The 27,869-nt window shown below is 41.2% G+C and overlaps 1 protein-coding gene across 2 annotated transcripts in view; it reads right to left on the bottom strand.

Annotated features, from left to right (window-relative positions):
- The window catches only part of SMIM20 (small integral membrane protein 20), a 51,071-nt gene that overhangs the window by 2,770 nt on the left and 20,432 nt on the right, over positions 1–27,869 (bottom strand). The window contains exon 4 of one of the 2 annotated variants that reach the window (XR_003940718.1): positions 23,051–23,104. The exons of the other annotated variant lie outside the window; for it this stretch is intronic. The gene's annotated coding sequence lies outside the window, so the exon portion shown is untranslated. The remainder of the gene's footprint in view (positions 1–23,050; positions 23,105–27,869) is intronic. 2 annotated transcript variants of the gene reach the window in all.

Genomic DNA, 27,869 nt, shown 5'->3' with positions numbered 1-27,869 from the left:
CCCAAGACTGTGTTTGTTCCTAGTGTTAGACTAGCCGCCCTTGCTAGCCACTCTCCCAAGACTGTGTTTGTTCCTAGTGTTCAGCTAGCCGTCCTGCTAGCCCTTCTTCAGAGTTGTGTCTTCAGCTAGCCGTCCTGCTAGCCCTTCTTCAGTGTGGTGTCTCCTGCTAGCCGTCCTGCTAGCCACCTCCAGAGACAGTGTTGTATCCCCTGCTAGCCGTCCTGCGGAGACAGTAACTTCTGCTAGCCGTCCTGCTAGCCACCTCCAGAGACAGTGTTGTGTCTCCTGCTAGCCGTCCTGCTTCCCACCTCCAGAGACAGTGTTGAATCCTGCCGACTGCCAGAACCCGGACAGACCCTGCTTGTCTGCCTTGCCTTCGCCTAGGTGCCAGGGGGCACCCCTGGACCTTCATTCCTGCTGTTCCTGTAAGTCCTACCGGCTGCCAGAACCTGAGGGCTCAACCCGAGGGGGAAGGCAGTCAAGTGTAGGTGAAGCCTAGGTCCAGGGTGTTCCAGTTCCGCGGGTTCCGCTCCAGTGTGTTCCAGTCCAGCGGGTTTCACTCCTGTATGTTTCAGTCCAGTGGGGCCACTCCAGTGTGTCCAGTCCAGTGCGCACCCGTCCGGTGCGTTCCAGTTCCGAGTGTTCCGGTGTAGAACTCCAGTCCGGAGTTCCGGTCCAGTCTTATCTCCTCTCTACCTGGAAGGTGATTTTGCCTAAAGGACTCACAAACCCCGCGCTTCCGGGGAAGAAGCCTGAAGGTATGCCAAGGTCCTCGAGAGCGCGGCAAGCGCGTGAGACGCGACAGTTACCTTGGGTACAGAACCTACATATATATATACCTCTAGCATGAGACCTAATAATTAAACACATTTAATATTTCACTAGACAAACATTTCTTGTAAATAAATTTACAGGTAGAATCAGTTGTGTACAATCTTATTAGGGCAACAGTCCAGCAGGTCCGTGAAATCCTGTTTTGTTATAAACCTCACAGTAAAGCTACAGCAGATAATATGGTCCCTCTTGTTTATCAGGGAGAAATGCAACCATAGCAGCCGACTTCAAACTTATGTACACGCACACTTTCAAGTGTACCTGCGACGTCGGCACCTCTCACCGCTTTATGCCAGTGAACTTTATCACACCCTGTGACCTTCCCCCACAGGATTCAATACCACTTCTCAATTTGTCAGCTCTGGAGGATACCTTCTCTGAGCTATCGATAAGTCTCCACAGACCAGCTGCAGGAATAGCCCAAGTCCCTGTTTGGGCACCAAAAATGTGTAGTCCTGTCCCTTGTCCCTGGGGAGGGGAAAACACTCCAGCCCTAGGGGCTGGAATAAGAGAGACAATCAGACTTAGATATAGGCGCAACCAGTAAAAATCTTTATTGGCATCTCATTAAGCCAATACAAAATAATTGTTCTCTCTGGAGCAGGTTGTCACCCAGTAGCCAGATGCACAGACTGAAAAACAAAACTGCTCAGCAAAAACGTTCTTAGCCATCACTTATAAACTATTGTAAGTTTCGTTTCTCCCAAATCATGTGATTTCTCCTAAACTAACTTATGGTCATATATGGATTTTCCTGTAATATTCTATTATTTTTTATATGTATACATATATGGCAATTTCCTACATTGTATCATCCTCTCCTCTTGTGTGCACATGCACACTTTGTGGCAATTGGTTAACTCCTTATCAGTACCATATAACAGGTCAAGGATAGGAAGGAATATACAAACCCCACTATCTACCCTTCTCCATTGAGAATACTGACCATTTAATCCTACTCTCTGTTGATTTCTATCTTTTAACCAGTTTTTAATCCACAATAGGATATTACCTCCTATCCCATGACTTTTTAATTTCCTCAAGGATTCTTTCACGAGATACTTTGTCAAATGCCTTTTGAAAATCCAGATATACAATATCAACTGGCTCACCTTTATCCACATGTTTAATCACCCCTTCAAACAAATGTAGTAGATTAGTGAGGAAAGATTTCCCTTGACCAAATCTATGTTGGCTTTGTCTCATTAATCCACGCTTATGCATATGCTCTGTAATTTTGTTCTTCATAATAGTCTCTATCATTTTTCCTGGCACCAACGTCAGGCTCACCTGTCTATAATTTCCCGGTCACCTATGGAACCTTTTTAAAAAATTGGCGTTACATTGGCCACCCTCCAATCTTCCAATACCATGCTTGATTTTAAAGATAAATCCTCAGCGATCCAAGATGGCGGCATAGTAAGACGCACGGAAAGCAGCTCTGAGCCCGATTCGGCAGAAAAAATACTTCTATAGCAGAATGCCACATACAAAACGAAAAGGGGTAACGCGGGTAGTTCCCCCACCTACCTCGACTCCCACGGTGCCTTTGTCGGGTATCGGGCGTTTTTTTGTGCCAGTCTCCCATACAACAGGAGATATGGAGCCTTTAGCAGGGATCTCTGGGGAAGCGGAGGCCCTGCAAGGCGAAGAAATATCTCTTTCTCCACCTGCAATTGAGAAACCTCCATGCCCGGCGTCTACGACGGAGCCCGAGGAGCAGAGACGCCCTACCGGAAGTGTTGCGGGCGAAACTGTTTGTGGAGGGCGGGAAACGTCGGGGAAGTCGCCGACAGCAGAAGAAAGATCAATAGGAACATCGAAGGAGGTAAATTTGGCAATGATATGGACAATGCTGAATAAAATGGATGTGACACTACAACGAGCATCAGGAGAAGTGAGTGCTTTTGGAAAAAAATTCCAAGAATTGAATTTTAAAGTTGACCAGTTAAAAACAGATTTTGCTGAAAAAGTAATTGATCTTCAGAATAAAGCAGATTCTTTTCAAGAATTTAAATTTGGTTTGGTTAAAGACAATGCAGATATTCGAAGAAAGTTGGAACAAATTGAGAACTTTAACAGAAGATTAAATTTGCGTCTGTTGTATTTTCCCAAACTCCCGGGGATTAATCCTTATGACTTGTTTAAAAGATACTTAAATGAAGTCTTAAAAATGCCCCTGGAAGCGATGCCGCCTGTAAATAAGATTTACTATATTCCTAATCCCAGAGGAGAGAAAGGGAAAAAACAAGACTAATTACAAGCTAATTTAGACCTCGAAAATATATCAGCAATACTAGAATCTACAGTGGATGAAAAAGCAGAGCGGTCAACTTTGATAGTTTCTTTCATTTTTGAACAGGACTTGAATAATATTATGAGACTCTATTTTAAAAATTTACAAACTTCCTTTGGTGGGGTAAAAGTACAAATCTTCCCCGATGTTACAAAATCGACCCAGCAAAGAAGGAAAGCCTTTTTAGCATTGAAAGTAAGAACTTTAGAGATAGGCGGGTTGTTCTTTCTCGCTTACCCATGTAAATGTTTAGTTAGGCTGGGTCAGGTTAAATATACCTTTTATTCACCAGAAAGTCTTAAATCATTTCTAGATTCTAAGCAATTGTAAACAATTTAAGTAAATGGGAGTATTATGCCACTAAGTTTCTTCTGTATATAGAAATGAAAAATTCTTCCCTAACTCTGATTGCCTCATGATCTTAAATGGGGTCTAAGGAAGCATGATTATTTTGTTTGATAAGATTCTGAAAAGTATGTTAATATTTTCTCTTGCTTATTGTTTATATGAAGAGTTATAATACTTTGATTAGCTAATTATTGCTGTATTTCAAAACAAGTGTATTCTTGTTAAAACTGAAAATTAATAAACAAATTGAAATATAAAGATAAATCCTCCACACACCGCCAAGGACTTTCACTAACCACACCCTCTCCAAAAGACATTACACGATGTGATACCCGCAAGCGAGCCTTCTCCGGAGTAGCCCCCACACTCTGGAATGCACTGCCTGAAAGCAAGCGCTTAACACAAGACTATCTCTACTTCAGGAAGTAGGTGAAAGCTTGGCTCTTCAACCAGGCCTTTACTGGAAGAAGTAACTAACTCAGTCTCACTCACACACACAAGGAGTACTCAGGCTGCATTTATCCACTCCTACCCTTGCTGAGATAACATTTAACCATTTCTCTGACCTCATGTGCAACTTTCTTTAAATCAGTCACCTTACTTTTTAACTCTTCCTACTTTCTTACCCTTCTATATGTTACATCTTTGCTTTACCCTTCTCTATCACTTATAATGTTCTATTATGTATTGTGTTGACATTGTAAATAGTATACCATGCCATACTTTGTATTGTTTTTGAATATTTTTACTGCTGTAATTGTCTATTGCTCATGTTTGATCTATTCTTACTGTACACCGCCTTGAGTGAATTCCTTCAAAAAGGTGGTAAATAAATCCTAATAAATAAAATAAATAAATTACATATTACTAACAATAGCTCTGCAAGTTCATTTTTCAATTCTATCAGTACTCTGGGATGTATACCATCAAGTCCAGGCAATTTGCTACTCTTCAGTTTGTCAAATTGCTCCATTACATCTCCCAGGTTTACACAGATTTGTTTCAGTTTCTCTGACTCATCAGCATTGAATATATTTCTGGCACTGGTATCTCTCCCACATCTTCCTCAGTGAAGACCGAAGCAAAAAATTCATTTAATATCTCTGCTATTGCCTTGTCTTCCCTGAGTGCCCCTTTTACTCCTCAGTCATCTAGCGGTCCAACTGATTCTTTTGCCGGTTTCTTGATTCTAATATACCTAAAAAAGTTTTCCTTTTTCTCCGAGTATGCAGGCAGTCTAGACCTACTTGCCTGGTCTCTCTTTTGGACTTGGCTCCTCTCTTCAACAACCCTAACGCCAGCTCTGAGCTGACATTAGGTTCCTGGCGATAAGGGCACCCTTGTTAAGGGTACTCTTCTTTGAGCATCCAGGTGCATCTAAAGTTACCTAATTTACATGTGATTTACATGCTAGCTGTGCTAGTTGATCTCTGCATTGGAGCTCTCCGAGCATCCAGCACTAGTCTGGCACTGATGGCCTCTAGCACCCACATTTGCTTCTGAGCATCAGGGCCTCAGTGTAGGAGAGGAAGTGGTGCTGAATTGATGGTGTTTGCTTTTCAGTTTCCTACTGAGTGGCTGACTTCATCAGCCATGAGATTTGGAAGAAGTGAGGCAAGGATAGACTGGTTTAACTGTTTGTCAAAAAGTTTCAAAATGATTGGTGAAATGATTCATGCTTCTCCCTTCTCTCCTCTCAAAGCAACTCAACTGTGTCTGACCCCATAGCCTGAACTGACATGGTGCCAAAAATAAATATGAATGAATGGGAATATGGTTCATTTCAGTCCTGCAGTCATTTGGTTTGTTTAAAGCTAACCAGATAAGAAATTCTCTTATTTGTCATGTTTGTTTGAAAATTAATTCACTTCTGTATTGAATGACATGTTGAAATGCTAAAGTCTAAGGCAAACGAGTCTTGCTATTACCTCATTGACTGGAGTTCAAATTGCACCCCCCCCCCCCCAATGTACCCTATTTTTCTTTCTAGAAACCCTTAGAATAAAATATCATAAAAAGATAATTGAAATGTTCCAAAAAGAAACATTGCCACACTGTGCTTCATGTCTTCCTAAAGGAATAAACAGTATTTTATTATGTTTTCTGAAGGACTGGCAGCCTGTTAGATTATTTCCAGTGTTTCAATCATCAACATATTATCATAACCTGATACAAGGGGTTTGCAAACTCATTTGCTAACAGTGTACCTTTTGTGGTTCTCTCTCAATAGAAATTTTGGAAAGCTTCCCAGCTATAAAATACCTTCCCAGTTCCATGCAAGAAAATGATACTTCCTACAAAGCCCCTACCAAGCGAAACTGGTTGAATAGTGGAGGTCATGAATAAAGTCAGAAAACATGCCTACAGTTTTATTGTGTTTTTTTTACAAGCAACCTAAAGTGTAATGCTACTACTACTAATAATAATGTTAATAAGATATAAGATAGATGTGTAAAAGAGTGTTCAGTGGTTTCAAGAAATGTTTTTTTAAAAATTCCTGGGCTCCTTTAATAAAAGATGGAATGGGGCTGCTAAGGCAAATAGTCTGGATCGAAAAACACATTCTTTTAGTTCCACTTGAAACTCTGAAAAACCCCTGGGTAGGAAAATAATGTTAAACAGCCAAATCTTTTCTCAGCTGGCTGAGTCTGTAACCCCATAACACATAGAAGAATACTTCACTTGGTGAAAGGACTGCAGGCACTGCTCTCTGACTCATATGAAAGCAAATAAAATGAGACCTAAACAAATAAACCAAACTCTCCCCTGGAAACAAATCCAGCTTTCCAGCTTGGCTTTGATTTTATTTGTACAGGTTTACAGCCAGCGGATGCCACTCTGACAGCTTCAGGTTGATCACAGAAATATTTAAAGGAAACTGACACAATCTGACTGATGTTCAAAGCAAGTTAAATGTGAATGTATAATTTTATTGTCCATTAATTTCTAAGGCAATTATATACAGTCAATACTGAGCCAAATATCTCATTTTGGGCCAGGTTTGAGTTAGGGCAAGGGGAGGCTAAAATATTACCTATTTAGGACTAGATTCTGTATATCAAGGCTAAAAAATCGGCACTGAAAAAAAATTAGGCATGGTTTATAGAATATACCTAAAGCCTGTCCCTGCAACTAAACCTACTCGTGGCCCTTTACGCCAAGTAATACTTGATGTAAATGCCCAAGCCTAAGTTAGACAAGGGATCAGTGTATTCTATAACACTGCACGTATATTTAAGGAATGCCCACGACTTGCCTATGCTCCTCCCATGGCCACATCCCCTTTTGAGATCTGTGTGGTAGAAATTTTACGCATACCACTTTATAGAATATGCTTAGCAAGTAGTGTGCATAAATTCTAATTATTGCCAATTAGTGCCGTTAATTGTTTGTTAGTGTCCAATTATCAGCACTGATTTGCTCATTAATCAATTAAGTTATACACACAATAACTTTAGTCACCATATATAGAATTTGCTGGTTAATGGTGATATGCATTTGCTAAGCAGATAATTCATTTTTACTGTAGGCATGGTGAATAATGCCAGCACAATGACCTCAATCTGTATCACTATCTATAGTGTCACTGTAAATTAGAGAATGACATGAGGATGGGGACCTGCGGTTACTGCAGGGACAGGGACGGCGATAGAGCCCACAGGGATGGGGAAGGGACAGAGCCTAGGGAGATGGGGAGGGGACATAAAGGGTGGGCACAGGGACAAACTTTGTCTCTGTGTCATTCTCTACTTTGAAGGCTGTTAATGAATTGGGCAGTTATTTATGTTTGAGAGATGCAAGTGACTGTGTTTTCATTTTTTGGACAAACAAGCAAAAGTGCTGTCCACAACTTGCAAAATTTGCATGAGGGATCCTGTGTATTTTCTGTTGCAGGAAGGACTAGGGAAGACGGGAGAGCTAGACTAAATCCTGAGATTGTTGATGACTTATTATTCATCCACAGATTAAAAAATCATAACAGTGCTTCATAGGGCATACTTCTCCCCCACTAGAACACAGAGAGCGGGTTGTATTTTGTACCCCTGGACATTGTAAGGGTGGATTAGGGTTCCTTGGAGTAGTAGAAGTCAGCTTTGTTGGGGTTAGAAGGGTAGACGGAGACAGAGGGAGGTTATTATAGTTGCTTATTGTTATTATTGCTTTCTATTTGTGATTTTATAACCAACAGTTGCACAGAATATTATTACTTTTTATACTTTAATAAAAAGATTTAAATATAAAATCATAAGTGTTCAAGGATTGGATGGGGACAGAGTCTGTGGGGATTTGGCAGGGACAGAGTCAGGGCCTGTGGGGACAGAGCAGAGACAGAGCCCGTGGGGATGGGGCGGGGGCGGGGACAGGGATAGAGCCTACAGCAGCGAGGACAAACTTTGCCCCCATGTCATTCCCTACTATATATCACTATCCATAGAATAACAAGAAACAGCATAAGAAATGGCAAGTCAAATGCAAAGCGCTAATAAGGAAGGCAAAGAGGGCCTTTGAAAAAAAGATGGCATTGGAGGCAAAAACACATAGTAAAACTTTTTTTAGGTATATTAACAGGAAAAAGCTGGCAAAAGAATCAGTTGGACTGCTAGGTGACTGAGAGGTAAAAGAGGCACTCAGGGAAGACAAGGCCATAGCTGAGACATTAAATTAAGTCTTTGCTTCGGTCTTCACCGAGGAAGATATGGGTAGAGATACCGGTGCCAGAAATGACATTCAAAGATGACGAGTCAGAGAAACTGAATAAAATCTCTATAAACCTGGAAGATGTAATGGTGCAATTTGACAAACTGAAGTGTAGAAAATTGCCTGAACTGGATAGTATTCATTCCAGAGTATTGATAGAATTGAAAAATGAACTTGCAGAACTATTGTTAGTAATATGTTTATAATCAAGCATGGTACTGGAAGATTGGAGGGTAGCCAATATAACGCTAATATTTAAAAAGGGTTCCAGAGGTGACTGTGAAATTATAGACCAGTGAGCTTGACGTTGGTGCCGGGAAAAATGGTAGAGACTATTATAAAGAACAAAATTATAGAGCATATTCAAAAGCATGGATTAATGAGACAAAAGATGAACACATACTCAACGCATGGAAGCAAACACAAAGAAAAGACAGACCAAAAGGTCATACTATAAAACTAAAAACAGGAACAGATTACAAAAACACGAAGAAACTATACCAACTCGTGAACAAACTACTAGACACCACCCTGGTCACTACAACCAATATAGACATCCCATCTGCAGACAAACTTGCTAAATACTTCAATGAAAAAATCGGAAACCTACGCAACACGCTACATCAGGACAATACCGGTATCGAAAACTTCCTCGATGGTCTGGACCCAACCCTTGGAGAATATCCAGCTGAACGAACCTGGTCAAACTTCGCTCTCCTCACCGTCGAAACAGTTACCCAGGCGATTATTAGGTTCTCCAACACTCACTGTAAACTAGATACCTGTCCCAGCTACCTAATAAAATCCGCCCCTGACCGCTTCATAGCAGACCTCACATCCCACCTAAACTACATGCTTCAGCAAGGCCTCTTCCCTAAGGAAAATGACAACAACCTACTCACCCCAATACCAAAAGATACCAAGACAAAACCAAACAAAATCACTAACTACCGCCCAGTAGCATCTATCCCACTTGTAGTCAAACTGATGGAAAGTATGGTAACCAAACAACTTACTGATTTAATAAACAAATTCTCAATATTACATGAATCACAATCAGGATTTCGCCCCCGCCACAGCACTGAAACAGTACTAATTACTCTCCTAGCCAAATTCAAACAGGAAATAGCAACAGGTAAAAGCATACTTCTCCTCCAATTCGACATGTCCAGTGCATTCGACATGGTAAAACCATAATATATTACTAAGACTACTAGATTACTTCGGGATTGGTGGAAATATACTTAGTTGGATCAAGGGTTTCCTAACCACTAGAACATATCAAGTGAAATCAAATTCAAACATATCATCACCGTGGAAAGCAGACTGTGGAGTACCTCAAGGATCACCACTATCACCAATCCTCTTCAACCTAATGATGACCCCACTAGCCAAGTCCTTATCCAACCAAGGCCTTAACCCTTTCATCTATGCAGATGATGTCACAATATACATTCCTTACAAACATGAACTGACGGAAATCACCAACGAAATCAAGCTCAGCTTGAACATCATGGACTCATGGGCAAATGCATTTCAGCTAAAACTCAATACAGAAAAAACACACTGTCTCATCCTCTCATCCCAATACAGTGTGGACAACCCCACAAGTATCAACACCCCACACTACACCCTCCCTATCTCAGATAGCTTGAAAATCCTTGGCGTTACAATGGATCGTAACCTCACACTAGAGAGCCAAGTGAAATCCACAACAAAGAAAATGTTCCATTCAATGTGGAAACTCAAACGCTTGAAACCATTCTTCCCGAAGGAAAAATTTTGCAACTTGATACAATCAATGGTACTAAGCCATGTAGACTACTGCAATGGAATTTATGCAGGATGCAAAGAACAAACCTTAAAGAAACTTCAGACCGCTCAAAACACGGCAGCCAGGCTTATATTTGGAAAAACACGATTTGAAAGTGCAAAACCCCTCCGTGAAAAACTGCACTGGCTCCCAATTAAAGAACGTATTGCTTTTAAAATCTGCACCCTGGTTCATAAAATTATCTTCGGCGAAGCCCCAGGATACATGACAAACCTCATAGACCTACCAACCAGAAACACATCCGGATCAACACAAACATATCTAAATCTCCACTACCCAAGCTGCAAAGGACTTAAATATAAATCAACATATGCATCCAGTTTTTCCTACATAAGCACACAACTGGGAACGCACTACCAAAAGCCGTGAAAACAACGTATGACCACCTAAACTTCCAGAAATCTCTAAAAACTAACCTGTTTAAAAAGGCATACCCTACCGATCCAACTTAAATGTCTGAACTCTGCAACACAACATAACCAAAGCACGTAATGGACATAACTCTTCCCCTCTACGATTCCCTAATGTGCCTATTCCACATGAACCTTATTTTACCACAACATCACTTTGTATTTGTTCATACTGGAGCCGGCGAACGCCTCTCCGGTACTATGTAAGGGACATTGAGCCTGCAAATTGGTGGGAAAATGTGGGATACAAATCTCTCTATATAAAAGGCAACACCAACGTTCTATGAAGCCTCCAGCCGGAAGTGTGAAGGGGGCGAGATATCCGGTTTCCCTATGAGTGTCTGCCCCGCCCTCTCTGTAACACAGTCAGTGAAGGAAAACAGCAGAGCACAAAATCAAATCGCTGGCTCTGTAACAGTGAAGGACTCAGAGGAGGGAGGGGAGAGAGGCCAGAGGGCAGGGACACACACACTCCCACATGCACACAGAAGAAAACATTGCTAGCCCCCGTTTCATTTGCATCAGAAACGGGGCTTTTTTACTAGTATAACAAATAAATAAAGCCAACATGGCTTTAGTGAATGGAAATCTGACCTCGCCAATGCATTGCATTTCTTTGAAGGTGTGAACAAACATGTGGATAAAGGTGAGCCAGTTGACATTGTGTATCTGGATTTTCAAAATGCATTTGACAAAGTACCTCATGAAAGACTACAGAGTAAATTGGAGAGTCATGGGATAGGAGGTAGTGTTCGATTGTGGATTAAAAACTGGTTAAAAGATAGAAAACAGAGAGTAGGGTTAAATGGTTAATATTCTCAATGGAGAAGGGTAGATAGTGGGGTTCCCCAGGGGTTTGTACTGGGACCACTGCTTTTTAACATATTTATAAATGATCTAGAGATGGGAGTAATTAGTGAGGTAATTAAATTTGCTGAGAGCACAAAGTTATTCAAAGTAGTTAAATTGCAAGAGGATTGTGAAAAATAACAAGAAGACCTTAGGAGACAGGGCATTTAAATGGCAGATGACATTTAATGTGAGCAAGTACAAAGCGATGCATGTGGAAAAGAAGAACCCAAACTATAACTACATGATGTAAGGTTCCATGTTAGGAGTCACCGACCAGGAAAGGGATCTAGGTATCATCTGCTCAGAGTGCGGCAAAGAAAGCAAATAGAATGTAAGGTTTTATTAGTAAAGGAATGGAAAACAAAAATAAGGGCATTATAATGCCTTGTATTGCTCCATGGTGTGACCGCACCTCGAATATTGTGTGCAATTCTGGTCATTGTTTTTCAAGAAAGATATAGTGGAATTAGAAAAGGTACAGAGAAGGGTAACAAAAATGATGAAGGGGATGGGATGACTTCCCTATAAGGAAAGTCTAAAGTGGCTAGGCATCTTCAGCTTGGAGAAAAGACGACTGAGGGGAGATGTGATAGAGGTCTATAAAATAATGAGTGGAGTGGAATCGCGTGTTTACTCTTTCCAAAAATACTAGAACTAGGGACCACGCAATGAAGCTACAAAGTAGTACATTTAAAACAAATCAGAGAAAATATTTTTTCACTCAACCTGTAATTAAACTCTGGAAATCATTGCCAGAGAATGTTGTAAAAGCAGTTAGCTTAGTGGGTTTTTAAAAAGGTTTGAAAAGCTTCCCAAAAGAAAAGTCCATAAGCCATTATTAAAATGGACATGGGGAAAATCCACTGCTTATTTCTAGGATAAGCAGTATAAAATGTATTGTACTGTTTTGGGATCTTGCCAGGTACTTGTGATCTGGATTGGTCACTATTGGAAACAGGATGCTGGGCTTGATGGACCTTCAGTCTGACCCAGTATGGTAATACTCATATACGAATTAAATTAAACACCAGCATTTAATATAATCTGGTTGCTTTACTAGCTCGATATTTACCCCCAAATATATAAAGGCTTACCTTCATTGATGTGGCTGGACAGCAGGGTGCCCCTCCTTGATAATTTGTCTTACTGCCAAACTACTGGGGTTTTTTTTTTTTTCAAATGCACAGGCAGGCAAAGTAAGGCAGGTGATTTTTGTGCTATCTGTTCACATAAATTATAGAGATCATTTCCCCCTACTTTTTCATGTGTGCTGCTGGTAGATCAGTATAACCAAGAGAACTGTTATATTTGTATTTTTCAAGGTAATTCATGGCTTATGAAAAGTGTCAGATTACCAGTATTGGAAATCCGAGTTATTCATGTGTCCATAAAACAGTATAGCATAGATAGGTGATCAGATGTCTAATTTCCTAAGGGAAAGTCTCATTCAGGCCTGGGGTTCTGCCAGTGCATCACTTACTACCAGGTTCAGCAATTTAAAGTACCCAATACCATAAGAGCTCCCCTCCTTCACTGTCTTCATCATATTCTTCCCACCATCTCTTACAAAATATGCAGGAAAAAAGGGTTGTTTTTCTCTGGACCAAATGCCTGGAGATGCAGTTCTGATCTCCCTATGAAAAATAACTCAGTTTAGACAGATTCTAACTTCCAGTCATGTATATCAACTTAGTTCCGCTTTCATTTTAGAGAGCTAAAAAAGAGAGAGAGAGAGAGAGAAATCTAACAAAAAAAGAAAAGGAAACCAGTAATAATGTATAGTATAAATAAAAAAGGAAGCACAATGCATGGAAAAACTTAACAGGGACAGTTATCAAGCTGCATTACAGCGACAGCTCACATTATTTACCCCTTAAAGTGTGTTAAATGGTTCCAATGCAGGTTGCACTGCAGTGGGAGTACATAGTAATGAGAGGCAAAGCATGCAGACCCATGCCAAACTCCTCATTTCTATGTAATTTCTATAATAAGGCTTGAGGTGAACACTGCACGCAGTGCTATAGCTGGAAAAATAGCCCCATCCAAAAGTTGAGGTTATTTTACCGTCCTGGGAACATGGGGCTGCTTCTTGAATTAGTCATGCATAGCACCAGACAGGTGCCCCCAGGCCCTTCTAAGCACAAACCCCTCCAGAGGTCCCCTCCCAAATAAAGACTCCCAATACAAGCACCCCAATCTGAAGTCCTCATCCTGAAGCCCCCAAATCAAGCTTCCCTCCCTCTAGAAGTCCTCCCCCTTACTGGAAAACCCCCAGCCACCTAGAGGCCCCCCCAGTAATACCTTTAAAAATTCCTGTTCCCTAGTGGGGGCGGACAGGAGTGATCCCCAGCTGCTCCTGCCCTCACTGATGCCAGGTTCAAAATGGCATCAAAGCAGGGGCATATCTGCGTGGGGCCACAGGGGCCTGGGCCCCCGCAGATTTCGCCCTGGAACCCCCTACCGCCGTCAACCCTCCCCCGCCGTCACCTACCCCCGCCGAGGTCCGCTTCCTCCTGCCTGCCGGTGCCTTTTACTTCAGCTGGCGGGGGACCCAACCCCCGCCAGCCCAGCCGAGGTCTTGTTTTAAGTTTTCTTCCTCGTGCTGTGCTGCTGTTAAAAGCTGCATCCCTTCCCTTCCATGTTCTGCCCCCTGTGTTCATGGTAGCGGGTTGCATTGTTGTAGATATGTAAAGATGGTAGAGTGGAGGAGTGGCCTAGTGGTTAGAGCACCAGTCTTGCAATCCAGAGATGGCCAGTTCAAATCCCCACTGCTGCTCCTTGTGACCCTGGGCAAGTTACCTAACCCTCCATTGCCTTAGGTACAAACTTAGATTGAGCCCTCCTGGGATAGAGCAATATCCAGTGTACCTGAATGTAACTCACCTTGAGCTACTAGTGAAAAAGGTGTGAGCAAAATCTAAATAAATATTTTGTATGAGTGTTATTTATGTTTAATTGCATTCTGTATGGTACATGGCACTGTGTATTGGGGCTGCTATCTCTATAGTTTGCAGTATCCTGTGATTGACTCCTTGTGAGCTTTCCCTATTGACTCTTATTTCTGAGCTAGGGACCAGCCCTCCCTCTCTGCTCCTGGAGGCTGTGCTAGCATACCTTTATGATCAGCAGTTGTTTTAGGGGCTGATCCCTCCTTAATCTACTTTGATTCCATCAAAATTCTTCACCATTTATTCCCAATTGTCCCACACTTTTTCGTTTGAGTGTTATAGCTTTTCCTTTCAGCTGGGCTGAGGTTCTAGCCATTTTCTTGCCTCTGAGGTGGCTGGACATAGACTCTATTTTGCAGAAGGCAACAATTCTTTCCATGCAACTGAACTGTAAGTTGATTTTCTTTATTGGCTATGATTGCTACATTAAAGAAGAGTTGGATTAAGAATTGAGAGTATACTGGTAAAGTTTTTTGCTTGGGAACGGCTTAGCTGGCTGTTGGAGCTTTGTGACCTCACCTAGCCTAGAATAGCATAAGCTAAAAAGTCAGCAATATAAGGATCTAACAAAATCTCATCAGCGTGATTATTGAAATCGCCGAGAACAACAGTCTTTAACAGATTAACCATAGTAACCAGAACAATATTCATTAATTTATAAAAATTCTGAGTCAGTATCCCTGGAGTACAATAAAATAACAAGATGTTTAGATTAGAGAACAACAATCCTAACATTTCTATGCCTGAATTAGTTGGGACCTCCATCTTATGTAAAAATTCTTTTAAATTTACTATTAGCAATACGCCACTCCCTTGTCTGTAATTAATCAATACTATATCTTCCACAGTTGTCCATGAATCAGTAATAAATACATCAAGCTTAGAGAATTATTAAATCTTTTAAAATAGGGATCTTATTTCTAACACATCTAACATTAAAGTGCATTGAAATGGTTTCATATAAGATATTTCCTTTACAGGTTCTTGAGATATAACAACTTAGGATGTGGTAACTTAATGTTATTCAAAGTGTCTACAACAAAATCCAATAAATTCTACTTCTGACCTAACAATGTCCAGAAACTAATATACTACCCGAATTCTGCATGAAGGAGCGCACAATGAAGCACTTCTTTGTCATGCTCCTTCATCTGCACGACAAGGTGCGCAGTGCCTCCTGTGTCGGGCCTGTCCTTTTCAGGTCTTGATGCCCCTCTATGACATCACCGAGGGGCAGAACTTCACATGTTCCAGGTCAAGCTCCTTCATTGATGGAAAACAAGGAGACAGACAGTGGAATGATAAAACTACTGATGGAACTGCACTTGGTCAGACAGAAGGAACAGATGGAAACAGCCTTCACAGTTGGCTTCTGGCATTGAGCCCATCCTTTTCAGTATCAATGCCCCTCTATGACATCACTGAGGGGTGGAGCTTCAGATGTTCCGGGTTGAGCTCCTTCACTGATAGAAAACAAGGAGACACTCAGTGGAATGATAAAACTGTTAATGGAACTGCGCTTGGTCAGACAGAAGGCACAGATGGAAACAGCTATTTCTCTTCTGTGCAAGTCATATTCTAGGTAGGTTTAACTGGGTCACTAACAGTGCTAAGAAAACTAAATATGTTTCTTAGGGTTCAGAAAATTGCATATACTGAAACTTGGCTATATAAGCTTTTTCAAGGGAAAGTTCCTTGGAAGACTTATAGAAGTGGACAAACTATGACCGGCAGGAGGCCTCTACCTGACTGTCTGCCTGGGAGTTAAAGTATTTTGGGATGAAGCTGATCCTTTGCTGTAACTTGGGGGCTCTCCTACTCACCTCCACCATTGTTTCTTTAATCCTGGAACCAAGGAGGAATACCTCCCTACAGTTGATTGACCAAGTATCTCAGATTTGCTCACCAAAGATAAATGATAACCATAAGTCTGATTGTTAAATACACCCCTGACTCAACAATAGCAAAATGAGGGGCCCTTTGTCTGGTTTTGAAGTATACTGGGAGGATGAAGACATTGTCAATTTAAATGTGAAGACGTCTTCAGATAAGTTTGTTATTTTGGATCAGACCATTTAACATGTTATATATTTCCCTCAGTAATTCTAGGTTTTTTGTGGGGTCATTACACGGACTACGATAGGTGATAGTGTGGCATTTTTTAATGCCTTGTATTGTTTTTTTTCTCCATTACTGTCCTAAAAAAAGGAATGCCAATGATTAGCACAGCTGTAGTGTAACCTGGAGTTAAATAAACAAAAAATAAATTTTACCTGGGTGGCCTGAGGCATTGGTGGGCAGTGGGAAGTCCTTCCTCAGTTCTGGGTGTGTCTGGGGAGGTCGTCAGGGCAAAGCTGAGGCAGGTGCATCCTGCTATTTTATTTTTTTAAATTTTTGTTACATTTGTACCCCGCGCTTTCCCACTCAATGCGGCAGGTAATGGAGGGTTAAGTGACTTGCCCAGAGTCACAAGGAGCTGCCTGTGCCGGGAATTGAACTCAGTTCCTCAGTTCCCCAGGACCAAAGTCCACCACCCTAACCACTAGGCCACTTCTCCAGGTGCATCCTGCTATGGCATGGGCCAGCCAAGAAATGGAGGGCCGACAGGGGAGGCAGGCAGGAAACTCTTGAACACATGCGCCTGGCACAATCCTCCCCCTGAACTCCCTAATGCTCAATGCTTTGAGTGAGCCTGTATTTGCATCTCATTAGCATTGAGCATTAGGGAGTTGTTCTGCGCTGTTCCGGTGCTGTTCAGTACAGCGCTGGAGTTTTGAGCATCTGCTCCTAAGTGCACTATCATGGCAACTATACTACTTCATTCTAGCTTTGGCATAGTTACATATATAACAAGGTGAAAAGCCCCATCTAGTGGTCAGAGAGTGAATTGTGTTTCACTGGCATTCTGAAGGCAAAAGTCCAGTGTGTTCTCAAATCATTGTAGTCCAAGTTATTCTTAAGTGTTTGATTAAAATGTCAGTGTGATAGATGATTGCACATAGCAAGCACCATTTTTGAGGGGCCATGATTCCCCTTGTCTGAAGAATACTAACCAGCTTATAATCGAACGAGAATAACGCCCAAGTTCCGACCTAAATCGGGAGATGGGCGTTCTTCTCACAAAAACAAATAAAGCGGCATAATCGAAAGCCGAACTTTGGACGCTTTCAACTGCACTCCGTCGCGGATGCGGACAAAGTTGACGGGGGAGTGTCGGAGGCGTGGTGAAGGCGGAACTGGGGCGTGGTTATCACCCGAACAGAGATGGGCGCCCTTCGCCGATAATGGATGCGTTTGTAGCTAGAATTTAGGGCACTTTTCCTGGACCCTGTTTTTTGACGAATAAGGCCCCAAAAAGTGCCCTAAATGACCAGATGACCCCCAGAGGGAGTCGGGGATGACCTCCCCTGACTCCCCCAGTGGTCACTAACCCCCTCCCACCACAACAAATGATGTTTCACAACTTTTTACTTTCACCCTCAAATGTCATACCCTCCTCCCAAGCAGCAGTATGCAGGTCCCTGGAACAGTTGTTAGGGGGTGCAGTGGACGTCAGGCAGGTGGACCCAGGCCCATCCCCCCCTACCTGTTACAATTGTGCTGCTTAATGCTACTAGTCGTCCAACCCCCCCAAACCCCCTGTACCCACATGTAGGTGCCCCCCTTCACCGCTTAGGGCTATAGTACTGGTGTAGACTTGTGGGCAGTGGGTTTTGAGGGGGATTTGGGGGGCTCAACACCCAAGGGAAGGGTGCTATGCACCTGGGAGCTCTTTTACCTTTTTTTTTGTTTTTGTAAAAGTGCCCCCTAGGGTGCCCGGTTGGTGTCCTGGCATGTGAGGGGGACCAGTGCACTATGAATCCTGGCCCCTCCCACGAACAAATGCCTTGCATTTATTCGTTTTTGAGCTGGGCGATTTCATTTTCCATTATCGGTGAAAAGCAAAAACGCCCAGCTCACACCTTGGCGAATAAAGCATGGGCGTCTATTTTTTTTTAAAAATACGGTTCACTCCGCCCCTTCACGGACCCATTCTCGGAGATTAACGCCCATGGAGATAGGCGTTTCTGGTCGATTATGCCCCTCCACGTGAATAATTATTCTCCTCTATAAGAGAATATTATGTAGATGTTTTTTGCTCCCTTTCTTAGCTTATGAGATTTATAATGGGGTCACTAAAGAAGTGCAAAAAAAAAAAAAAATTCCTATGGATATAGTACTAACCTAATCCCTCAGAAAAAAAATGTTCCTGACCATCAACACTAAAACCTTAGTATATCTTTTGGTACTGATAATAATAGCAAGTCGTTGAATCAATTTACATATGTACATAAGTACAGACTGAAAGTCCATCAAGCCCAGTTTCCAATAGTGGCCAATCCAGGTCACAAGTACCTGGCAAGATCCCAAAACAGTACAATACATTTTATGTTGCTTATCCTAGAAATAAGCAGTGGATTTTCCCCATGTCCTTTTTAATAATGGCTTATGGACTTTTTTTTTTTGGGGGGGGGGGGGGGGGAGCTTTTCAAATCTTTTTTAAACACCGCTAAGCTAATTGCTTTTATAACATTCTCTGGCAATGAATTCCAGAGTTTAATTACAGGTTGAGTGAAGAAATATTTTCTCTGATTTGTTTTAAATTTACTACTTTGTGGCTTCATGGCGTGCCTCCTAGTCCTACTATTTTTGGAAAGAGTAAACAAGCGATTCATGTCTACCCATTCCACTCCACTCATTATTTTATATACCTCTATCATATCTCCCCTCAGCCATCTGTTCTCCAAGCTGAAGAGCCCTAGCTGCTTCAGCCTTTCTTCATAAGGAAGTCCTCCCATCCCCCTTATAAGTTTTGTAGCCCTTCGCTGTAGCTTTTCTAATTCCTCTATATCTTTCTTGAGATGCAGTGCTCAGAATTGCACACAGTATTCAAGGTGCAGTCACACTATGCAGTGATAAAAAGGCATTATAACATCCTCATTTTTATTTTCCATTCCTTTCCTAATAATACCTAACACTCTATTTGCTTTCTTTGCTGCCACAGCATACTGAGCAGAGAGTTTCAAAGTATTGTCAATGATGACTCCGAGATCCTTTTCCTGGTCAGTGACTCCTAATGTGGAACCTTGCATCACATAGTTATATTCGGGTTCCTCTTTCCCACATGCATCACTTTGCACTTGCTCACATTAAACTTCACTTGGATGCCCAATGTCCCAGTCTCATAAGGTCGTCTTGCAATATTTCACAATCCTCTTGTGATTGAACAACTTTGAATAACTTTGTGTCATCAGTAAATGTAATTACCTCACTAGTTATTCCTATCTCTAGATCATTTATAAATATGTTAAAAAGCAGCAGTCCCAGCACAGACCCCTGTGGAACCCCACTATCAACCTTTCACCATTGAGAATACTGACCATTTAGCCCTACTCTCTGTTTTCTATCCTTTAACCAGTTTGTAATCCACAATAGAACACTACCTCTTATCACATGATTTTCCAATTTCCTCTGGAGTCTTTCATGAGGTACTTTGTCAAATGCCTTTTGAAAATCCAGATACACAGTATCGACCGGCTCACCTTTATCCACATGTTTGTTCACCCCTTCAAAGAAATGTAGTAGATTGGTGAGGCAAGATCTCCCTTCACTAAATCCATGTTGGCTTTGTCTCATTAATCCATGCTTTTGAATATGCTGTATAATTTTCAAATTTATGACAAACTTAGCAAATCACTCAATATTCCAGTCATGCCAGATCACAAAAATAATACATTAAAACTCCTAAGTTCTGTAACTAAACAATACTGCTATGTTCACAAATAGATATACAGTACATAGAAGGTAATTCTCTACAGGTTGCCTACAATTGGGCACCGAGATGATGCATACTAAATGCAAATTCTACATCCGCAATTGTGCATGCAATTGCCATTATAAAATACTTTCAAACAATGTTTATCACCTAATTGCTGGTACTTGCCCCTGAGGATTACTACTATATAATGTAAGCAAGAAGGAATATAGTTAATGCAGTTATTTTAAGGAGGAAAGACTTCAGAAACTCTGTATTCACTGTGTGTAACTGTGAATTACAGACTGTCATCAATCTCAAGCATATTTCACTATAGAGATCATGATACAGGTTCCTCATCAGTCAAAACCTCTGCTAACAATCAATAATCAATATTTTATTTTTTTTAACTATGGTTTTATATTCTATCAAATACCAAACAATAACACCTATCTGGGCTATAGCATGGACAGGAGTGTGTGCTCGACAGAAAGCTTCTGTTTCCCAAACGCTTCATCGGGAGCTCTGCCCTCAAACGCCAGATTTTGCCCTCTCCATGCTATAGCCCAGATAGGTGTTATTGTTTGGTATTTGATAGAATATAATACCATAGTTAAAATATTGATTATTGATTAAGTTAGCGGAGGTTTTGACTGATGAGGAACCTGTATCATGATCTCTATAGTGAAATATGCTTGAGATTGATGACAGTCTGTAATTCACAGTTACGCACAGTGAATACAGAGTTTCTGAAGTCTTTCCTCCTTAAAATAAGTGCACTCATTAAAAAATACTGAAATAAGTTCACATTTATGCACCTAACCATAGGTGTTTACACTAGCTCCCTGCCTGGTGCAAATGCTCGCACATAACTGCTAGTATTCTGTAACTTCTATTTTCTTGTGCTCTTTGTAAATATGTGGTACTCCAAAGTTCTATACATATACACATGGTCAGTGCAAAGCTTTGGTACTTATCTCAAAACCACTTTCATAGTCCCATGATGCCTACCTCCATGGTGAGTTTCGTGGATTCACTGCTTCAAGGACAAGGATACAAGACCATGTTTTCTCCAAAAGAGATTATTCAAATTAACTGCCTCTACTTCTCACAAAGGCATCTAATATGGTGCTTATAGTGTTAAACTTTTCCTATGAGCATTCTTCTCTATTCAGCTCTAATAATTCAACAAAAATGCAGGCAAATTTATTAACACAGAATATGCAGACTGTACAAATACTTTTCCAGGATCTGATTCAAAATGTTTTGTTTGTTGGTTTGCTTTACTTGCTTATTCCCATTATGTTTTGTTTTTGCTGTTGTGTTTTGTGGGGCTTTGTGATTTTCTCTCTCTTTGAACTTCACCTTTAAAGATAAGTACATGCATATAGAATGGTCCAATGTAATTAAGATAACTTTAATGGCCATTTGGATTTATATTTATTCTTGGGTCAAGATTTTCTGTGTTTTGTACAATTTGAAACTAACATTGTATCTGGATTGTGAAAAGGAGAAGTTAGGAACAGTGTGCTAGCTTAACCACAAGGTCAGCTGGTATATAGTTTTGATATGTGATATAAAAAAAAAACTGCTGAAGTAGCTTGAGGAGGTGGGATTAGAATATGTGACAATTGAAGGCTTTTATTTTTAGAAAATATCTTTTGAACTGTTAATAATTGTTGGTTATGAAGCTTTTTGAGGTTCTCTTTTTGTGAGATTTATCTGCTGATTTGTAAACTCTCTGAAGAATTCTTTGGATTTCTTCACTGTTAACCACATTGAACTTATTGGCTATTGCAGAGATACAAGATTATAATGTAAGTCAGAATGATTGAATATTTTGACACCCAACAGACTGGACTTAACAAAGATCTGGGTTTTCTAGCCCATTATAAACCATAAAGTTGTATCGCTCTGTTTATCAGCCTCCTGTCACCTATCCACCCCACCCTGTTAGACTATCTCTGAAATGCTTTGATGTTCCCATGCATACCTCTTACCCACCCCCACCCTGTTAGACTGTCAATGAAATGCTTGGATGTTTCACGTATATAAACTGTCATCTACCACATTTGCTTATTTCCGATCTGACGAAGAAGGGCAACCTTCGAAAGCTAATCAAGAAATGTACTATGTTATGTCCCATAAAAAAGGTATCATCTTATTTTCTTTTCCATATTTTGTTTGATGTCTATTGATTAATGTAATGTAAAAAGGCTCTATCACATTAGTAAGTCATTTTCTAAATTGTCACCAGTATTGAGCACATCGCAGCCTGAATGTCTCCAATCCGATCTCTATATTCTATGTAAGGGGCTTATACTATATTAAATGCAGAAATGTCTAATGTTGTAGTATCAGATCATACTTATCTCTTACACTGTCATGGAATGACACTTCATCTCTCAAACCTGCAAGGAGTTTAATTTTAAATGGTAGAAGATCTGGCTAGAGAGTTAATTGTTAAATGGGTGTGAAAGGTACTTTGAATTTAACAGGGATAACAGAAATTATTTGGCAATATGATGGTATACATTTAGATAGGGAATTATAAATTATTATGCAGGTAAGAAAAAATAGACAAAGAAAGAAACATTGGATTTGGATAATGAGATTTTTTTTTTAACCTGGAGGCTCAGCATGTTAAGAGAAAAGATGATTTATTACTGAAACTTCAGCAGTTATAACATAAATATGGTACCTTCAAGCTCATCCATCTTTCTCAGAAAACCAAGTGCTATGTAGGAAATTATAAATATGGGCACTTATTGGTTTAATGTTTGATGGTTAAAAATTGTAGAGACAGAACGCAAACACTAATAACATGGGAAAATAAGAAAATATACTGCAACCCTTACAGGCCACAGTATGCATCAAACGGGTTAAGTAAATTTTTGCAGTTTGTAGGGAGGTCAGGATGGGACTATCTTACACAGGGAGGCTAATTGGCAGAGTAATCCACTCTCAGCACTCTTCTTTCATCCAGTAAGTCACTCCAGGCCAGAATTTAGATTCTGAACCAAAGGGTTTACCTACCTTGGATTTTTCAAGCAAAAACATGGGGCAACGCTCAGCATCAACTATACAGACCTAAGTAAAGAGAAAAAAAATTGTTCAATTACTTAAGGAGGAAGTTATCAAGGTGTGATAAAAGCAAGATTTTTATTGTACTTTCATTTACTGAGGGAGTCAGCAACTGACTTCCGGGCACTTCTTAAACGGGCTGGCAAGTGAGCCCCCCATTATTTAACCCCTCCCCAATAGAGCCCCTGATCCATATGGCACCCATCGGGATGGCATCCCCTTATCAAGGCCTCTGACCCAGAAGGCAAAGGCCCATATATGGAAACCAGACCCCTACCAGCAGTACTGCAAGATTACCACCATTTTAAACCCAGCATCTGCAAGGGCAGGAGCAACAGAAGATCGCTCCTGCCTGGACTGCAAACTGAAATGACCACCAGCAAAAACACAACTCTCCAGGTCAGATACTTCAGATGATAGAAGTCAAGTGGCTCAAAAGGAGCTTTCATCAGCTGGGTGAGAATTATGTTGAGATCCCATGACACAGTAGGAGGTTTGACCGGGGGCTTTGTTAACAACAAACCTCTCATAAATCAAACAACTAGAAGCTGAACAGAAATGGGCTTACACCCTACACGGAGATGGTAAGCACTGATTGCACTGAGGTGTACACTTACAGATTTGGTTTTCAAACCAGACTCAGATAGGTGAAGGAGGTATTCAAGCAATTTTTGTGTAAGGCAAGTAAAAGGATCTAGGACCTTGCCCTCTCCAGACAGCAAACCTCCTCCATTTAAAAGAATAACATCTCTTAGTGGAATCTTTCCTGGAAGTGAGTAAGATTCTGGAGACACCCTCAGGCAGATTCAAGGACTGAAATTCTATGCTCTCAACATGCAGGCCATGAGGGACCCCTCGTTCTGCATGATGAGTTTCAGAAAACACTCCAATCTCCACAGTTCTTTGGAAGACAGCTCCAAAAGAAATGGGAACCAGATCTGTCTCTGTCAGTACAGGGTGATTAGGATCGTAGATCACTGATCTTGCTTGAGTTTCAGTAAAGTCTTCTTTTTGAGAGGTATGAGAGGATATGCAAACAGAAGACCCTGCCCTCAATGGATGAGAAAGGCATCTGATATTAGTCTGCCTTGCGATCTGAGCCTGGAACAGAACTGAGGGACTTTTTCTGTTGAAATGAGTGGCAAAAATGATCCACAGACAGGGGTGCCCCACTCTCAGAAGATCTTGCAGGCAGTGCCCATGCTAAGAGAACTCGTGAGGTTGCATCATTCTGCTCTCTTTGCCAGACAGGTACATCACCTGATGGCCCACTGGTACATCCTCATCACTTCCTGACCCAAGGGGTAGGATCCTATATCCCCCTGCTTCTTCAAATCACAACCTGGTTGTCGATTTGAATGAGAATAATTTGGTTCTGCAGCCAATCTCTGACAGGTTTTAAGGTGTTCCATATGGCTCTTAGCTCCAGGAGGCTGATGTGGAGATCTGTCTCCCAAGCAGACCATGTCCCCTGGGTGTGATGCTCATCCACATGAGCTCCCCAACTGAGGTTGGATGCATCCATTGTCAACACCTTCTGAGTTGTGTAATTTTGAATGGTAGTCCCACAATCAAATTTGGCTGAATTGTCCACTAGAGTAGGGGATGAGCTAGCTCTGGGGGACCTGGATGACATCTACCAGATTCCCTGTAGTCAGAGACCACTGGGAAGTCAGAACTCATTGGGCCCCTCTCAAATGAAGGTGTGCCATGGGAGTGACATGCACTGTGGAGGCCATGTGGCCCAGCAATCTCAATATCTGCTGAGCTGTGACTGACTGCTGTGGACTTGCGAAGCAATCACAATCAAGGCATCTGCTCTCTCTTCAGGTTGAAAAGCCCGGACTTGCACTTTAAACAGGGCTCCTATGTATACTAATTGTTGAACTGGGTGAAGGTGGGATTTGGGGTAGTTGATCATGAACCCTAGCAGCTCCAGCACCCAAATAATTCTCTGCATTGACTCCTGCAGCTCCTCCTGTGGTGTGCCAATCAGCCAGGTAGGGAAACACAAGCTCCTAGGCTGCGTAGTAACATTGTGACTACTGCTGGCACTTGATGAGGACCCTGGGAGCTGATATGAGGCCAAAAACAGATTGTGATACTGGTAGTGATGTTTCCCTAGTCAAAATCTAAGATACTTCCTGTGACTGGGAAGCACAGAAATATAGGTATAGGCATCCTTCAAGTCCAGACAGGATAGCCAATCCTTTTCCTGAATACTGGAAGAACAGTGCCCAGAGAAACCATCCTGAATTTTTCTTTGACAAGGAATTTGTTCGTGGCCCTTAGGTCTAGGATAGGATGGAATCCCCCCATTTTCTTGGGCACAAGGAAGTACGTGGAATAGAATCCTTTCCCTTCTTCCTGGTGGAACGGGTTTGCCCCCAATGGCAAGTAGAAGGGTGGAGATTTCCTGTGCAAGTACCTGTTTGTGCTGAGAGCTAATGCAAGATGGTAAGATGTTCTCAATGGGCAATTTGTTGGTTTCTGATGCTAATGAAGTGCATAACCAAGACAAACTATTTGAAGAACCCACTGGTCAACTATGATGGAAAAAAAATTCAGTCTCCTCCTCCCCTCCCCGGGATGCTATCCGGGGCAGTTACTGGAACTGCAGCTATGCTCTCTTGGAGTCAGTCCTGGAACTTCTGGCCCATTTCAGTGTGGATTTGACTATCAATGCGTGGCGAGGCAGTTGCACCTTTTCGAATCCAGGAGCCTTTTCGATATGATATTGCATATCCACCTTCTTTGGCACAACCTGAACTAAGAGGGGAGATTCACAGTTTTTCAACATGTAATATCATTGAACTAAATTCATGTGCAAACAATCAAATAAATCTCAGATCTGAGTTTGCTACCAGTACACACACACTCTACAATACCTATCTAAGGGAAATTGGTGTGTGTGTGAGAATCTGCTGAAACCTGTAACGGAAAAATTAAGATTTGAGCACAAAGAATCAGGTCCCTAGTGGACAGAATTGGAATTACATTAAGGCAAAAGAGTAGCTTTGTGTGCTTATCTGATGCTGTGGTCCAGTTGCAGTTACTTTGTAGCTGAGGTACACCCAAGTTTTGTGCAAAAGGTTTGAGATATTTTGTGTTATTACAGAAGTTAAATTATCAACAGAAATCAAACAAAATAAAACATGGAAAAGAAAATAAGATGATACCTTTTTTATTGGACATAACTTAATACATTTCTTGATTAGCTTTCGAAGGTTGCCCTTCTTCCTCAGATCGGAAATAAGCAAATGTGGTAGCAGATAGTATATATGAGAGAAACATCAAAGCATTACTTTGACAGTCTGACAGAGTGGGAGGGTGGGGTTATGCATGGAGACATCAAAGCATTTCATTGATATTCTAACAGAATGGGTGTTGGTAGGTGAGAGGAGGGTAATAAACAGAGAAATACAGCTTTATGTTTTATAATGAGTTAGAAAACCCAGATCCTTATTAAGTCCTGTTTGTTGGGTGTCAAAATATTCAATCATTCTTATTTCAAAGGTCTTGCGTTCCTGTATTGTTTTAAAATTACCTTTCAGTATTCTTACTGTGAAATCACTGGTGCCATGTTCTGGTCTTGTGAAGTGTTGGCCCACAGGGGTGGGGGCCTGACTGGCACCTGCTATTTTCATGTGATGTCTGTGCAGATTGAATCTTGTCTTAAGCATCTGGCCTGTTTCTCCAATATAGCATCCTTCGTTACATTTTTTACACTGAATGATATATACTACATTGGAAGATGAGCATGTAAAATAGTCCTTTATGTTGAATATTTTTCCTTTGTGAATGACTGTGGGGTCTTGTGAAATGTTTTGGCATAGTTTGCAGCTGGCTGTGTTAAACGGAAACGTGCCCTTTTCTTTTTCCGTCTGTGTTGGAAGTTTACTTCTGATCAGCTTGTGTTTTAAATTTGGTGGCTGTCGGAAGGCCAGCACTGGTGGGGAAGGGAATATCTCTTTCAGTAATTCATCTTCCTGTAGTAGTGGCTGTAGGTCTCTTATGATTTTCCTCAGTTTCTCCAGCTCTGGGTTGTATGTCACTACAAAGGGAATTCTGTCTGTGGCTTTTTTTTCTTTGTACTGTAGCAGATTTTCCCTGGGTGTTTTGAGGGAGGAGGCAATATTCTTGGAGATTATTTTGGGGTTGTAGCCTTTCTGTTTGAAGGATGCAGTCAGGGTTTCAAGGTGTCTGTCTCTATCCTCTGGGTCCGAGCAGATACGGTGGTATCTTGTGGCTTGGCTGTAAATAATGGATCTTTTTGTATGTGAAGGGTGGAAGCTGGAGTTGTGGAGGCAGCTGCATCTGTCTGTGGGTTTCTTGTATATAGATGTTTGTATACAGCCATCACTGATTGAGACTGTGGTGTCCAAAAAATTGACTTTTTCTGGGGAGTAGGATGGTATGTATTGAAGGAATAGTAAAATTGTTTCAGAGTTTCTTCCCCCTCCGTCCAAATCATAAAAATGTCATCGATGTACCGGTAGTATTTTAGAGGTTTGGTCTGGTATGTATTCAGAAATGTCTTTTCCAGCTCAGCCATAAAAAAGGTTGGCATATTGGGGTGCTGTCCTGGTGCCCATTAAATTGTTAATGGGCACCAGTTAAATTGAAATTGTGGCAACATCTTATTGCCTTTGAAATTTGTTAACACTTCGTACCATTTTCTTAAATATCAACAAACTTTAACAATTAATACTAACCTAAAGAAACATATCCAAGTGTTTAGTGCTTGCTTATTTTTAGCATGCACTAAAAA

Source organism: Microcaecilia unicolor, chromosome 2, assembly GCF_901765095.1.
Source record: "Microcaecilia unicolor chromosome 2, aMicUni1.1, whole genome shotgun sequence".
Classification (NCBI taxonomy): Eukaryota; Metazoa; Chordata; class Amphibia; order Gymnophiona; family Siphonopidae; genus Microcaecilia; species Microcaecilia unicolor.
This window is presented reverse-complemented; position numbering and strand designations above follow the sequence as displayed.